This window comes from Eulemur rufifrons, chromosome 28, assembly GCF_041146395.1.
Source record: "Eulemur rufifrons isolate Redbay chromosome 28, OSU_ERuf_1, whole genome shotgun sequence".
Taxonomy (NCBI): Eukaryota; Metazoa; Chordata; class Mammalia; order Primates; family Lemuridae; genus Eulemur; species Eulemur rufifrons.
Window position 1 is genome coordinate 1152813 of NC_091010.1, and position 16793 is coordinate 1169605.

The following is a 16793-nucleotide window of genomic DNA, read 5'->3' on the forward strand; positions in this document are numbered from 1 at the left end:
CATTATGTTCTGTTGATATTTCTGCCCATGCATATTCTATTCCCTCCTGTCTAAATTCCAGTACTTTTACAGTATGTCTTACTACCTAAAGTCCTCTGACTTTGTTCTTCAAGATTGTTTAGGTTTTCTTGGACTTTTACTCTGTCATATAAATTTTAGAATCAAATTGTTAATTTACAAACATGTACATCCTGCTGGGATTTTAATTCTGCTTATATGCAATCTCTTGACCATTTTTTTCATCGTTATTGTTAACCTTAACAATATCAAATCTTCTAAACCATAAACATTTAGTTCTCCTTTAATTCTCCTTAGCAATGTTTGGTACATTTCACTGTATAGGTATACAAGACTTCTTCTGTTAGATTTAATCCTAGATATTTGTTGTTTTTTAATGTTGCTGTAGATGACATTTTTGAGTTTCATTTTCTAATTCTTTATTATATATAGAAATAGAATTTATTTTAGTGTACTGACTTAGTACTGGGTGACCTTACTAAATGCTTATGCTGATTCAGATTGCTTGTGGATTCATTTAGGTTTCCTACATACACAGTCATCTTCTACAAATCTTTTCAATCTTTATACCTTTGTTTTCTGTTTCATGCACTATTGTATGGAATAGTACTTTCAGTACAATGTTGAATGAGAATAGTATAATATACATCTTTGTATTGTTCTCAGATTCAAGAGGAAAGTGTTCAATATTTTGCCATGAGGTATGATGTTGCTATAGGTTTTAAAGGAAGTTCTCTTTTACTGCCACCTTCTAACATGCCTAAACCCTCTGTGTCCTTCACATATGACCTGTGTGGCTCACCTTGCTATTTCTCCACTATCTCCATCGTCTCCTTCTTGGAGACTGTAGTTAACTCCAAGAGGTGACGCTGACTCTAAGACTCAGACTGTAGACAGGCCGGCGAGCACTTGGTCCAGAAACTGCCCAAGGCACACAGTGGAGAAAGGAGTTTCTACACCAACCTACAGGTGAGGAACTGTTGTGTTGTCTGTTTTGTGTTATCTCAAACCATCCGATATCTTGCTGCAATTTCTATTTCCATTTTGTTTCTCTCATTCTATTAAAGTATTTTGGGGTATATGTTAGAGTGTATGTAATTGATTAGTATCACAACGTACGTAAAATATGAATAATTATAATGTCTCCTACAAGATGGATGCTCAAATATTTTTTGCTAACAGAAAAGTGTAAACAAAAATGGAGAAAAATGAGAAATCTGGTCATTATTTGGCTGTTTATTTTTGGCACAACACAGGAGAAAAAATTATACTGAATATCCAGTATTTCCCACCAAAACAGTGGTGACTGTCCTATTTGGGAGTGAGGAGGGCAGTGCAGAGAAGGCAGGAGGGAAGGATGGGAGGAAGCGGGACCGTCGCACGGTACTTTCCACACTGCGGGGGGTGGGCAGACTGCCCGAGCGGCCCTCAGGGCAGCCCCGCGAGGAAAGGGGGGAAGGTGCGTGGGCGCCGCTGTGGGCGCCGGTGCTGATGGAACTGGCGCGCGGCGGAGCCTCCGAGCCAGGCGAGGGCGCCAGCCCGTCGGGCGCTCTGCGCCAGAAGCCGCGTGGTCAGCTCTTGCCTGAGCGCTGCTAATCGGAGGGTCCCTGCGCTGACCAGGCTGCTGGCGGGCAGCGTCAGGTGCGTGAGCAGCATTGGGGGCCGAGGGACGCGACAGGGCCGTCGCAGGGTTTTGCTGCTGCGCCTGGAACCAGAGCGCCTAACATGAGATGAGAGAGGTGGACACTGGGCCCCTGCAGCGACAGCGACAAGCGCTTGGCCGGGCCCAGGGGGGCACCGCTGCTCCTGCCCAGGCCCTACTGTCCAGCAACAGGGCACTGCTGGCAATGAGTAGCCATTGCATTTGAATTCCTTATTTTACAATTTTTTGGTATTTTTTTTTCAGTTTTAATTTAGTGTGTACTTCAGTGAAATGTTATCTCTTAAAACAGGAGAATTCTGAAAAAATTCAGAAGAATTTAGTCATAATTCTTTGTTCTTGAAATTTGGAGATACTTTAGTATGTTTATAATATTTTAAAACCATTTAAAGTTGTTATAAATCATTTTTTCACTATCTTAAATTAATTAACTCTTAGAAGATACCTTTAAAAAATTTCTTGTCTTATACTTATTACTAATGCAGAATTTTTGTTGTTGTGGTTACAAAAAATCCTGTCTGGACGTATATCTTTCTACCACTTATGAATTTTCTGTAGTGTTAATGATTACATCACAGGAATAGGAGGTTGTAAGATTCTGCATCATTTTAAATACTTCTGTAAAATAAATTGTGTTTTAGTGTCTTATGTGTTTAACAAACTAAAAAGTATGAAGTATTTGTATATTTCTTTGGATGACATTATTAAGGATGAGAAACTAATACTTTCCAAAATATTTAGAACATAGCATTTCCTTACTATAAATATACTTGTATATCTTCTAGATTTTGTTTTCATAATGTTTTATTGAAAGTTTCAAATTTCAATTTTCTTCTTAAAACATATGTTCCCAAATATAACAAGTTCCTTTTTATTTTGTTGAAATTTACTAGTAAATGGTGTCTAAATTCAGTAGGGATAGTGCCTCATTGTGTTTTTCTTTCTTTAAATGAAGACAAAAAGAATGAAATCAGGTTGGGCTGAAAATAGAAAGGAACAATAATGTGATGACAATTGTTCTTTTGTGTCTCACGAGGGCATCAGACCCTCAAGAATACTTAACAGTAAGAAACCTCTTTCTCTGAACATTAGAAACAAAATTACAGCATTCATGTTAAAAGTCTGAACTGTATGCACTTAGGCCTTAGGCCGGATAATGTCAGAAAGGAGGGACATCAACTGATTGTAATCAAGTGTCCATGGAGAACAGAAGATATTCCAATTTACAACTTGGAAATGTCCAACCAAATTCAATATTTTTATATTTTATTATATATCACTTTCATTTGTCTTCAGAGTGATGCACAGGGGCATGATGGTAAAAGAACGTACAAGTCTTTAGGGAAAATAAGAGTATATACTTTGCTTCTTTGTTCTGGACACACACACACACACACACACAGCCAAAAGCATTTTTATTATAGCATTTCCCCAAATTGGTAGCACAGGAATTGAGATCAAGTTATCAAGTCTCTCCATTGTTTCTCTGTCCCACACTTTTACAGTGACAGTTTTCCTGCCTGTGCTTTCCCCCAGGGAAGCTAATTATAAATCTTCCTGTCAGAAACATTGTGGCTGCACTTGCAGCTTATACTCTGTTAACTTTCTAAAGAATAGTCGATGTATTGCAGTCGTTCAGTGGTATCTGATGTGCAGCATATTTATCCTTATGCCATTTTCATGTTTCATAACGATCTTTCCATGGAACTAATCTTGGTGAGAAATAAGTTTTCCTTCTCTGAAGTTGCCAGCTGTTTTCCAGTTTGTCAGCTATTGCTACTGACCAAACCAAGTATCCCTCGCTCACCTTGTCACCTGCAATGATCCTAATCACTTTATGTTCTCAATGAGCCCTCATAGGTCTTACAATGCTGCTTGGTACCTGTGGTGAAATTAGTGATGAAAATGACTCTGTATTTATTAGCATAGTAAAAAAGTTAAAGAATCATATAGATAATATTTAGTCAACACAGGGCAGAGTATAAAGATCACTATTCAAATGATATCATTTATAAAATAGCGCTATTCTAAAAATTAGATATTGTGATGCAGAAGAGTAAATAGATTTACCAAACTTCTTTTTTGTTCAAAATAACATATTCTCTAATGCAAAACAGCTCCTGGGTTTCTGTAAATGGCATTTTTAATTCACTCCTATTTTTCCCCTCCCCCTGCTCTACGCCCAGGAATATTATGATCAGTCTTTTTTTCCTGGTTCATGTGACGGTGTTATTTTTCATTACTCATGATTGTGCATGTGCTTTCGGACCTACAACATTGAAAGGAGCCTAGGGTGAATGCCGGTATGAGAATGAACTTGTTCTGTGTCATATGTTCAGTGAGGGTTCTCAGAGGATTCACCTTCAGCTCCAGGAGGCCATGGTTGTCACTTCTTATGAGTGCCGAGATGTGCTTTAGGATTTTAACTTTTCAGTGTATCAGATAGTACTCCGTTATTAGCATCCGGGCCAACCTGTAGGCCACCTCCGTAAATTTTTTAAAAATTTTGTTTCTGCCTAGTGGGTACCATATTATTGCAAATTGCATGATTTTTCCTGTTGGGTTTCCCAGATTCATTAAATTCATAGATAGGACACAAAGTTTAAAATGCAGACCAACAACAAATGACTTTTCTACACACACATATATGTTTCTGACAACTATCAATTGTTTGATTCTGTGAGTCAAGATATATTTCCAAAAGGTATAAAAATACTTATACTTTAGTTGTCAACATTACTTTATTGAAATTATATATATAGTTAATGAATAACTGTACATTCATTATACAGTTATTATATTAGTACATATATTAGTAGCTTATGCCAAAATATTTTAACTGGTAATTCCTTAACATACCAGACTATAATTCCTAAAATGTGGAGACCACTATACCTTTAAGAGAGTATTGTTTGGATGCTTCTCATGGGTCCAACTTGACAGCAGAACAAAGAAATGGACCGAGGATGCAGATGTACGTTGGTGGCGACTATCAGTTGTTTGCTTCTGGTAGTTAAGACAATGATGTCCCTTTATTAGATTAAGATTTTGTAGAAAGATGATCAACTGTAAGACGTGTCCTTTACAAACTCTTACATGCCAGCTGGTTTTAGAGCAATTGTGTACATCAGCCATTCATTTCTGAGTATGAGCCAGAAATACTAATTATCAACATATCTACATTGCCTTATATATTTACACGCATGTGATGACATAGACAGGAGAGACTTTAGAATATAACTGGACATTCATCTCAGAAAAGAATCTAAGTGAATGTGCTGTTTTTAATTTTTTCTGTCATAAAGCTGAATTGTTCTAAGCACTGAATTAAACTAGTGATGCCTGAATCCGAGACAAATAACATGAGATAGTAACTCCACAATAATTAAGTTAAATTTTACAAGGTGTTCTGCTGTAGGAGATATCCTGAAAAAATCAGTGGGATTATCTTGGTTATTTGAGATGTCAGTGATTTTCAAGGTATAGGAGAATATCCTTGTTGCAAGTGAAGTCTCAGGAAAAGAATCATGTGACTATTTTGATGCAACTTCACCGTTATTATAAAGTCATCAAAAGTCGTGTTTACACTTTTGATAATTGAAAAGTTGTATATTAGCTAGTCTGTTCGAGATGAAGAGTTCACATAGGGATTTCTGGGACGTAAACTAAACTGAGACTAAACTCAGAGAGAACCATGACCAGTTTTAGGTGATACAGGATTTAGATAAGCACATAATGGCCCCCAAAGTTGCCGCGTCCTAGTTCCCACATATTGGGAATGTAATAGACTTCATGGCAAAAGGAATAGAAGGTTGAAGGTTTGATCAAGGTTGCTAAACAGCTGAATAAAAATAGAAAGATTATTGTGAATTATCAGAATGTGTCCAGTGTAATCACAAGGGTCCAAAAATGTGAAAAAACGATAAATAGAAAGTGTCAGATTGGTGAGATGTGAGAAAGACCCAAGTGGATATTATATTTTCATTGGTTTAATCAATTTTATATGCCTATCAATGTTTTGGAAGTTAAATATATAATGAGGGAATAAAGAACAACAAAGATATGATTTCTAAAAGGGGAGGCCCAGGTACAATAAAAGTATAGATAGTGTGCATTCCACAAGGGCATAATTGTGGATATGTTGGTGTTTTCCATACACATGTTTAGTGTGGCAAATGATGCAGAGGCTAGATTTTCAGAATTTATATGAGATAGTCGATGTAAATCAAGACAAAGTGGATAAAATAAGAAACAATAATTATGGTGATAATTTGGCTATTTAAGAAAGAACATTGATGATGTAAGGTTGATTGTTTTTTCCAGATATACAAAAGATGTTTCCTCTGTGCCATTAAGATGAACATTCTTTCTACTCATGTTATTAAAAATGCCTTTTTTTTTCTAAGCTGGCATTGGAGTCTCAGCCAACACCTTCCTCCTTCTCTTCTACAGCTTCACATTTCTTCTGGATCAAAGGCACAGCCCACTAACCTGATCATCTCTCTCGTCGTCATACACACAGTGATGCTCCTCACTGCAGGGGATTTTTGTCTACAGACCTCTTGGAGTCTCTGGATTTTTGGAACAACTTCAAGTGTAAGGTGCTTTTCTACATGAGCAGGGCGATGACGGCCTCTCCATCTGCACCACCTGCCTCTGGATCATGCTCCAGGCCATCACCACCAGCCCCAGCTCCGCCCGCATGGCAAAGTTCAAACACAAGTTCACGATCACATTATCCATATTTTCTTCTTTTTATGGCCCCTCATTTTGCCTTTTAGTAGTAACCTGGTATTTTACACTGCGGCTTCTTTCAACATAACCCAGACCAATGTGCTGATTCTCAACAAATACTTTCACCCATGAACTCCATCATCAGAGATCTGTTTTTCACTCTGACAACATGCAGTGATGTTCCTTTGTAGGATCCATGCTGTTCGCAGGTGCATACACGGTGATTCACTTGTTCAGCCATCAGGCGGGATCCCAGCACCTTCACAGCACCGGATTCTCCCTGAGAGCCTCTCCCGAGAAAAAGCCACCCAGATCATCCTGCTTGTGGTGAGTTTCTTTGTGGTCATGTACTGGACAAACCTTATCATTACATCCTTTCAACCCTGTTGCCGGTGTTCAGAAGCTTGTGGTAAATGTCTATGCCACTGTTTGCTCTTTGACACAAATGAGTTCTGATAAAAGAATAATTAATAACCTGCAAAATATGCAACAGAAGTTTCAACAGTGTTTAACATGTTAGAGATAAAAAGTTGTCTGAAAAATAGATTTTTCTGTCGCTAGTTAAATTATCCAAGCAGCATATAATTTGTTATCTAATTTAAATAAAATATATTGAATCACACTTTCATTATCAAAATACTTTTGAATTTGATGCTGCCAAGCACAATTTAGCTCCACTAGTTTAACATCCATTGATTTAATATTCTCATGTCAAACCTCTTAACTCTTTCATCTTTATTTGACTTTCATAAGGGAAAATATTTATTTCTCCTTAAAGCATACTTTAAGAAACTCCTATTGGTAATCAGATCTTTCAGTGTTTTTCTTCTGCTTCTTCTTAGCTAAGAATCTAATTTTAGTTTGAATTTTTCTCAGCACCATTAATAAACATTTCTCTGTTTTCTGGCTCTACAAAAGCTTGGAAACATCCTTCTCACCTTTGGAGATTAGGTTTTTTTTACTCTCTCACTTTTTTTTTAAGTGTTTACATTCTGTTTGGTGTTAGATGCAGCTTGACTATTGCTTTTAATAATTTTTCTTTGCTTTTCTCTTTTGTATGTATTGTACTTCTGAATTTAATGATTCAGAACCCTTTGTTCTTTTTATATATTTTAGTGAACCAAGTACATGTGCTTCTTTTCTTCTCGTTGTAGTCTTCATATATGTATTACTAAATTTGTACTTTCTATTACTTTGTCTCCCTTGGACATGGCGCCCAAAATTACAGTTTCCTAGCCCTCTCCTCACATCAGTCTAATTTGATGTTTTACCCAAATGTTATCTATTAAGTAGATTTATTACATTTTCAATAGTTTTCATTTGATTTGCTCTTTCCAAACATGGCTTGTCAAGCTTCTAGTTTCTTGTGCTAGCAACATTGTTTTGGTTTCCCATTTTCCACATTGTATTGACTTAAACATTTTAAACATAATTCTTATATCTGAAAGTTAGGTGATGTGAAATTTCTTCTAACTCTCATTGTAGTATCTTATTCCTTGAGTACAACATAATTTATAATTTGGCTGTCACCTATAAGAGACAGCATACTCAGGACATCTAAAGCCACTTTTTAAAAAATGTATTCCATTATCCTGAGGCCCATTGGACAATCCGTATGGATTTGATATCATTGGGATCACCTCTGTCTGAATAGAGCATGTGCTTCTTAGTTGATTGCTCCTCTAGATAATGCCCTTGATTTACTTCTACTCCTGGGAAGTTCTCATATTTTCCTTTCACCTCTACTCAGCATTTTATGGATTCTTGTATTTTTCTGAGGATTTTAGCCATGTGCATTAAAAGTGTTTAGAATGTACAGTATTTTCCCTAAAACACAAATATGAACAGTGTCCACATGAAGAAAATATTTCACACAATAATTTTTGTAGCATCAACAGCATCTAATAATAAATCCCACGTTTCTTTATCGGGAACACTCCCCCTCAACATTCCATATGGCAATTATAAGTTGTAAAATGTGATTATTTAAAAATGTACTAGACCTGTGTGTGGTGGCTCACGCCTGTAATCCTAGCACTCTGGGAGGCTGAGGCCGGAGGATTGCTTCAGCTCAGGAGTTCAAGACCAGCCTGAGCAAGAGCAAGACCCCATCTCTACTAAAAATAGAAAGAAATTAGCTGGACCACCTAAAATATATAGAAAAATTTACCCGGGCATAGTGGCACATGCCTGTAGTCTTAGCTACTCGGGAGGCTGAGGCAGAAGGATTTCTTGAGCCCAGGAGTCTGTGGTTGCTGTGAGCTAGGCTGATGCCAGGGCACTCTAGCCTGGGCAACAGAGTGAGACTCTGTCAAAAAAAAAAAAAAAAAAAAAAAACCAAAACAAAAAGCATCCATTTAAAATACTTTTGTCTGTTATTTGAAAAGAATGCATAGTCTCTGTTTGCCAGTCAAAATGCTGCCCATTCATTTCTATGACTAGTCAAACATTCTAATAAAATTACCTAACACTTTACGTTAGTTCATTTATTGTATACCAAAACAGTTGATTTTTATGATGCTTTTAATGTCACCTCGTATGACTGAAAATATGTCAATTTGTCATTTCCAATGAATCTCTTAATTATTTATTTTTTGCACTCTAGGTATTATATCTATAAATATGTCATTGCTTGGTATAGTACCTAATACACTGTATGTGCTAAGTAAATACTAACCACCTTGAGTCATCAAATGATCTTTTATAAATACCATTCCATTATAATATTTTGTATTTGTCATAAAAATTATGTTTCTGTCTTATCTAAATACTCATGAAAAGGGGACGTTATCTCTGTCAGAGCCTTCTTCATAAAATCCAATGTCAAATTACAGTTTTACTAATATATTTTATATTCAATAACTAATTTGTCACACACAGTAAATATGACTATTAGGTACAGTAATTGTAGTCATGATGTCCATTCTGCAAAAGAGTAAATTTTGGGTCTGTCATTGATTAGGGTAAAGCCTCATTGCATATTATTATTCCAGATTTTCTCAGGTCAAATTTCCAGAAAATCTGTTACCATGGAATACTATATATTAGAAATAAATATCTTTATAGGTACAAATTTTGAAAGAAAACTGAAGAAATAGCTTATACAAATAGTCATATATATAAAAATAAATACGGTCCTGCCCTGCATAACGAAGTTTTGGTCAATGATGGACTGCATATACTAGAGTGCTTCCATGAGATTGTAATGAAGCTGAAAACTTTCTAGTGCATGTTAAGATTGAAGCACAATGCATTATCCATGTATTTATGGTGATGCTGGTGTAAACCAACCTGTGTTGCCAGTGAGATAAAACTATGGTACATACAATTATATACAGTACATAATACTTGATGATAATATAATCATAAGTGACTATGCTATTGGTTTATATATTTAGTGTACAACTTTTAGTCCTATATGTTCATTCATGGCAAGTGACCTATACAGGTGTACCATTTTTTTATCTCTCATACTGTATTTTACTGTAACTTTTCTATGTTTAGATATTTAAACATAGATACACATTTAGATACACAGATACCATTGTGTTATGATTCCCTACAATATTAAGTACCGTAACATGTTGTACAGGTTTGTAGCCTAGGAGCAATAGGTCGTACCATATAGCCTAGGTGTAGAGCAGGCTATACCTTCTAGGTTTGTGCAAGTACATTCTGTGATGTTCACACAATGACAAAATCACCTAACAGTGCATTTCCCAGAACAAATCTCCATTGTTGAACGATGTGTAGGGCTTAAATGATAAGTTTTATCAACATGTCATAAAAATTATACCAATTCTTCAGAGTAACTTCTAAAAATAAAAGTAACACATTCCAATTCATTCTATGAGGCCACCATTACCATGATACCAAAAGCAGGAAAGAAATCAAAAGTAAAGAAGAATATAGACAAAAATCCTTTAAGAATACAGACACAGAAATCCTTAGAAAATACTAGCAAACTTCACAAGGAGCATATAAATATGGCTATATGACCTAGTGAGATTTTATTTTAAAAAATGCAATGTTGGATTAATCTCCAAAAGTTAATGGAGATAATACTTCTTTTGAAGTCAGATGGCGTATTTCTGAGTCCATTCTCGAGCTATTCCGTCGTAATTTCTCCTATCCTTTCTGCAGATCTTCGAAATCTCAGGAACCAAAGGATCATCAGGGTTGGGGTCGCAGAACACGGAAACAGATGGATGAGGACACTTCGGAAATGGTCAGTGTGGGCGACCACTCAGATCTAAGGAAGTGCAGACAAAGGCTTCCATTTCTGTTAATGTCGGAGGGTGAACTCGGGTGGTGAATGCGATCTTGGGTGGTTTGAAGGCCTAATCGGGTGGCAACTTGGTCGTCAGGTAGAACACCCCTCCTTGGTAGGGGCTGTCGTTGGGCCCCATTAGAGTCGCCAGCCAGTGGAGCATATCGTCCCCCGCCGGCCCTGCTGAGCCCTGGGCCGGGGTGGCTGCCCGGTGGAGGAGCTCCTTGTGGACGCGCTTCACCGCGCTGTCCGGAGCTGGGGACTCCGGTGCCCCCAGGACGCGCTGCCTCAGCAGTGCTGGTTCCCAGCAGAATGGCCCGGCCGCTTGACCGGCCGCCCGCATCCGGCGACCCGTGAGGACCCGTTCTGTGAGGTCACTGAGGCGGTGTTGACAAGGCGGTGTGGCAGCGCCAAGGACGCGTCCCAAGGGGGCGGGGGCGCACTTCAAATTTTCGACTGCATTTTTAAGGAAATCAACAAGCTTACCCTACATCTATATTTGTGTGTAAAGGAAACCAGAAACCACAAAACAATCTTTAAAAGGAGTAACAGTAATCAAAGCACGTAGTGGCAGAACGAGGATAGGTGCAGGTAGACCAATGAGGAGATTTAAAGGTTGGTTAACAAACACAGGCATTTTGAGAAAGGGGTCAAGAAATTTCAAAGAAAAGTGTTTTGAACAAATGATGCTGGTAAAATTGGATATGGAGATGCAAAAGGGTAAATGTGGACCCCAAATTTAAAACACATGTGACAAAAATATTCAAAAACATTGTATATCTAAATGCCCAAACTAAAATATTCCTAGGAGGAATAGTAGAGTATTTCATTGTGATCTTGACTTAGGCAAAGATTTCACACATTTTACACCAAAAGAATAATGAAGAGAAAATTTGATGAATTGTCCATCAAATTTAAAATTTTTTGTCTTCAAACATCCTGAAAATATAGGTAAATAAATCGAAAACTACTCCAGCTGCCACCTTGATATCAGATTTCTTGCCTCAAGAATTGAGTAAATGCTTCTAAAAACACCCAGCCCTGTAGTAATTTGTCGTGGCAGCCCTATCAAACTGACGTGATCTATTAGGACATACACAGAGTGTCCCCTGCAGCATGGCTGAGATGGGAAGAGAATCGAATCATGTCAGAGTCCACCAGCCTTGAAAGGCTAAAATGCTGTGAGAAACGGCCTCCCTGGTGGAATATTATGAAGACAAGTGAGACCACAGCTTTCAATATGGCAGCACTAAGAGGATGTGTTCTGTGAGACAGCAAGTTGCAGAAAAATGTTAGAATAGGTTAAACCCCTCAAATATTTTAAAACATAAACCATCTTAGTACGAGTGGTATTTGTTTGTTTTATAGAATTGGAAGTCTGCAAGGGCAGTGGAGCTGACAGCTACATGGGATACCTGTGGCAAGTAGTTAAAACTAGAAAACAATAGTCAAATGCAAAGACACTCATGGTTTAGTGTAAAGTGAAAAAAATGCAAACATTTTCTTTGACCTTCCTACAAGTATATGCACGTGAATTTTGTACCTAACCAAGTTGCCACTGGGGACTAATTGAGGCCAGGATTCTTTGGGAGGGGACTGAGACACTCAAGTAAAAAAGGCCTAGGACAGAACCTAAGGAGTTCCTGTATTTGGCTCTGGGTCCCAGGCCCACCCTGGTCATGTTGAGTTCCAGGCCGTAGAAACCCTTCTGTGCCCACTCTCACCCCAGTGCAGTACTGGCCATGGTTGGTGGCATGGTACCCTTACCCGTTACCCAAGGAGATGGAGTAGTTGGACTCACCCACCTCCTCATTGATCTCCTGCAGTGAGCCCTGTGAAAAAGGTGCCTGGCAGCTGGGTCAAGAGGTGTCAGTGGTCTTTTTAGAAATTCTGTACCCTAGATCAGGCACAGAGAAGAATCTCCAGAGACCTCCAGCCAGGGAGGAAACCAAATGGTGAATCAAGATCTCAGAATTAACATCTGAGTAGACAAGCTTGATCCCCAACACTCAACTTTCCATTCTGCCATCATGACCTGGGGTATGAACATGACATACCCACCACTGTGCCAACATTTGACAGCCTGATTCTGCAGAGGAATCCTTCTCATCCCTGTTCCTCCCACACACATATATATTAATAGAGAGGCGTGTGAGGCTGCCCAGGTGGAATCACAAGTGAGGCCTGACCTGGATGGACCTGCCCTGGGGTACCGTGTGTTACCTTTGGGCGTCTCTTGTCAACTGGTCTCCAGCATGGGGGTGAGAAGCTTGAGGGCTGAGCCAATGTCTGCATCATTCAGAAAGGCTCTCACTGCAGGCCTCGGAGGCAAGAGCCTCAGACAGTTGGGATACAGGAGGAGGACATCTTACTCTCTTAAGAGTCTCCTGTCAAGGGAGTTGTATAGAGGGCTGTCTCTAGAATGTGCGTGCCTGGTTATCAGAGCTCTAAGTTCTCTTGGGGTTAATCACCAAGCAGGTGAGTTCACGTCTTCGAGGTTCCATCATGTGGGCCCTTTTCAACGGGCCCTCTGGGCTGCTGACTGCTCACCCTCCTCCCGCATGTCAGCTGCTGTCTCATACACGGTTATGCAAACACAGCCTCCCTCAGAACCCCTGGAAGACCTGGCTACAGTCAGGGCCACAGGTTTGAGGAGACAGATCTGGGTCAGAGCCTCCTAGTTCTTACCAGTTCTGCGAGCCTAGATATGTCATTGTGCCTCTAATGGCCTCCTCAGTCTTTCAACCTGCACAGTGGGAATAATGCTTACCATCTAGCTCCCGGGGAACTCATCTGGTGCACATGAGATAATACTTATAATTCTTGTAGGTGTGTATTACTTGTAGCTAAGGCATAAGCTTAGAGATGGAAGAATTATGATCAGTGGGATGGAGCCTAGAATAAAACTCAAACTGACATGGGTTCTGTCAGTTGGCTCTTGGGGAAATCACTCCCTCTCTTGGTCTCATTTACCAAGATCCACCATGGGGGAGGTGGAATTAAATAAAATTCAGATATTATTGTCTCGTGATAATAAACCTTCCAGTGCCTTCCCATTATATTTAGAATCAAGCTTATGTGCCTTACCTTTGTGTCTGTGGTGGGAGCCCCATGATGGTGCACAATGATCCCCATCTCCAAGTATCCCCATCCTTGTGTAACCAATACGGGTTAGTGACTCACGTTTAGTTAATAGCATGCAAACTAAAGATATGGACTGTCACCTCACAGATTGATTTACTAAAAGACTGTGACTTTCCACTTGCTTTCTCTCTCAGGTGTCTTCTCTCCCTTTCCCTCTCTCTCTCTCCTGTACCTTCCTCTGGGGAAGCAAGCTTGAATGTTTTGAGATTCCCTATTTATGGGCCTGTGTGACAAAGAATGGAGGGAGGGCCCAGGCCAAGGACAGAAAGGAACTCAGGCCCTCATTCCAAACTGAATGATGCCAGCAACTAACCAGATTGAGCTTAGAAGTGGATCCTCTGCTGCCCAAGCTTGAGTTGGGGAAACAGCCCCAGCCTTTTGAGAGACCCTGAGGCAGAGGCACCCAGCTAAGCCATGCCAGGATTCTTAGGCCACAGAAACTGTGACATAATACATATTTGGAGTTTTAAGAAACTAAATTTGGAGCTAACGTTTTCAGAGAGCAGTAATGACACAGTGCACCAGGCCCCAGCATCTGACCCTGTCTTCCCCCCACCTTCCCATTATCTCCTCTAGGCTTGCTGCAGCCATAGTCGCCACCTGTCTAACCTCCTCTGGCCAAACTCATTTCTGCCCGCTAGTTTCCATACCAGGGACACTTTCTCCCTGACACAATGTGCTAGTCAGCATTTTCCAGAGGGGAAGGAAACCAATAGGATTTATAGAGATATACAGGAAGAGATTTATTATGAGGATTGGCTTATGCAGTTATATAGGCCAAAAAGTTCCATATGCCAAATGAAAACTTAAGAACAAGTAAGCCAGTGGTCTCTGTCTGAAGGCCTAAGAACCTAAAACCAGGAGGGTGGGGGGCAGGGGGAGGTTCAATGGCCAGAGAACCAGGAACTGTGATGTCCAAAGACAGTAGAAGATTGATATGCCAACTCCAGAAGTGTGGGTGATAATTTGCCTTTCCTCTACGTTTTTTTTTTTTTTTTTTGCCAGTCAAATTTAGCAGTGGGGGGGTTGTTGTATACCAACTTTAGTGACATTAATGTTAATAACTTCTGATAACCCATACCTTTCAGTTTTATCTGGGCTCTCACCAGATTTAGTGGAGACTGCTTTCATTGGTAAGAGCAGAGTCCCTTTCCTCAGTCTCCTGATTCAAATACAATCTCTTTATGAAACTCCCTGTAAGACACACCCAGAAATGATGGTTTGCCAGCTATTGAGGCATCCGTTCAGTATAAAGAAAATTGACACACAATCAACCACCAGAAATTTTCCCTTTTTTAAACTTGGAACCCACAAGCATCTTCTTAAATCACAATTAATGTTGAAATAAAAATGACAAGGTCATAATTCTACTTAACATGATACAACTTGTGTACAACTGAAACTTGCATACAACTTAAAACACGCTTAACCTTTGCCCATAACAAGAGGTAAAGTCCTTGTGTGATGTTTTCACATCTCTAGGTATCCAGTACTGAAATAATATGATGTAAAATTAATCACACTAAAATACTGATACAAAGTCTAAATACAACTTATGAAACATAAGGGAATAAGAAGAAAATGCAAACATATTTGCTTAATACATGTATATAAACAAAAAAGTACTTATAACAAAATGTGGAAATACTCATGAAAATTACATTCCTCCTTGCCGCAGCTGGTCACATGGTCCTAGCTCGTATTCATAAACTACCTTCTTTCCCTGCCCATTCTGGATTTGCTGTAACTCCAGAAAGGTCCTGAGCTTGTCCTGGGTTTTACCTGCAAAGTTGACCCAAACCTTCATTCTTGAATGGACTGGGGCAGTTACAGTACTGCGTGCATTGTGCTGTTAAAGTTTTCACTGACCTTAATCACAGGGCATAGTGATACAACAGATGCCCTGAGGCCGCAGTCTGCAACCTTTTTGGCACCAGGGATCAGTTTCATGGAAGACAATTTTTGCACAGGCTGGGAGCAGAGGGGATGCTTTCAGGATGATGCGAGCACATTCATTTATTGTACACTTTATTTCTATTATTATTGCATTGTAATAGATAATGAAATAATCATACAACTCACCATAATGCAACCTCTCTGCTAACGATCATCTGTATTTGCAGCCATTCCTCAGTGCTAGCTCAGCTCCACCTCAGCTCATCAGGCGTTAGATTCTCATAAGGAGTGCGCAAGCTAGATGCCTCATGTGTGCAGTTGACAGTAGGGTTCACACTCCTATGAGAATCAAATGCCACCACTGATCTCACAGGACATGGACCTCAGGCCATGGTGCAAAGGATGGGGAGCAGCAGTAAATACAGATGAACACACTCACCTGCCTATTGCTCACCTCCTGCGGTGTGGCTGATTTGTAACAGGCCACAGACTGGTACCAGTCAGCAGCCTGGGCATTGGGGACCACAGCCCTAAGGGACCCTGTAATCCAAGCATACTGTTTCTTATCTCCATTGTGAAACAGTAGACCAACTTCCTCCTGGTAGTCTGGATCAATTACCTCAGCCAACAATGTAACTCCTCCCTTCTTGGCCTATTGACTCAGAAACATGAGGATCCCAAAGTGGCCAGGGACAGTCTTAGCTTCCAGTGCAATGGAACCATTGTTGTGTCTCCTGGTGGAAGATTCCTCTTCTGGGACTAAGAAGACTAGGCCAGAAGAGCATGAAGTCATGGGAACAAGAAGCCAAACTTGTGTTATTTGGTCACCAGGGATAATGGTGAGTTGTGCCATTCTCGTTTCCACCACTTGATTTTTTAATGCGTAAATCGTGAGTATAAATGAAACAGCACCGTATGTTGGATGCTAATTCAGAGTATATACAGCCTTCTGTGCAAACTTATCTCATACCTACAAGACACTGCACCTAATTGGTGCTGTAAATGCATCTTCAAGGGACCATTTCAAAGTTCTGTGAAGCCTACTCTTTCAGAACCATGGAAAACATGACA

At 39.6% G+C, this 16793-nt stretch overlaps 1 protein-coding gene and 1 pseudogene across 1 annotated transcript in view; both read right to left on the reverse strand.

The window, feature by feature from the left end:
* LOC138376548 (zinc finger protein 729-like) overlaps window positions 1-16793 on the reverse strand; it is a 166787-nt gene that overhangs the window by 96584 nt on the left and 53410 nt on the right. The window lies entirely within an intron of this gene.
* LOC138376096 (ubiquitin-conjugating enzyme E2 D2 pseudogene) lies at window positions 10489-10920 on the reverse strand (annotated as a pseudogene).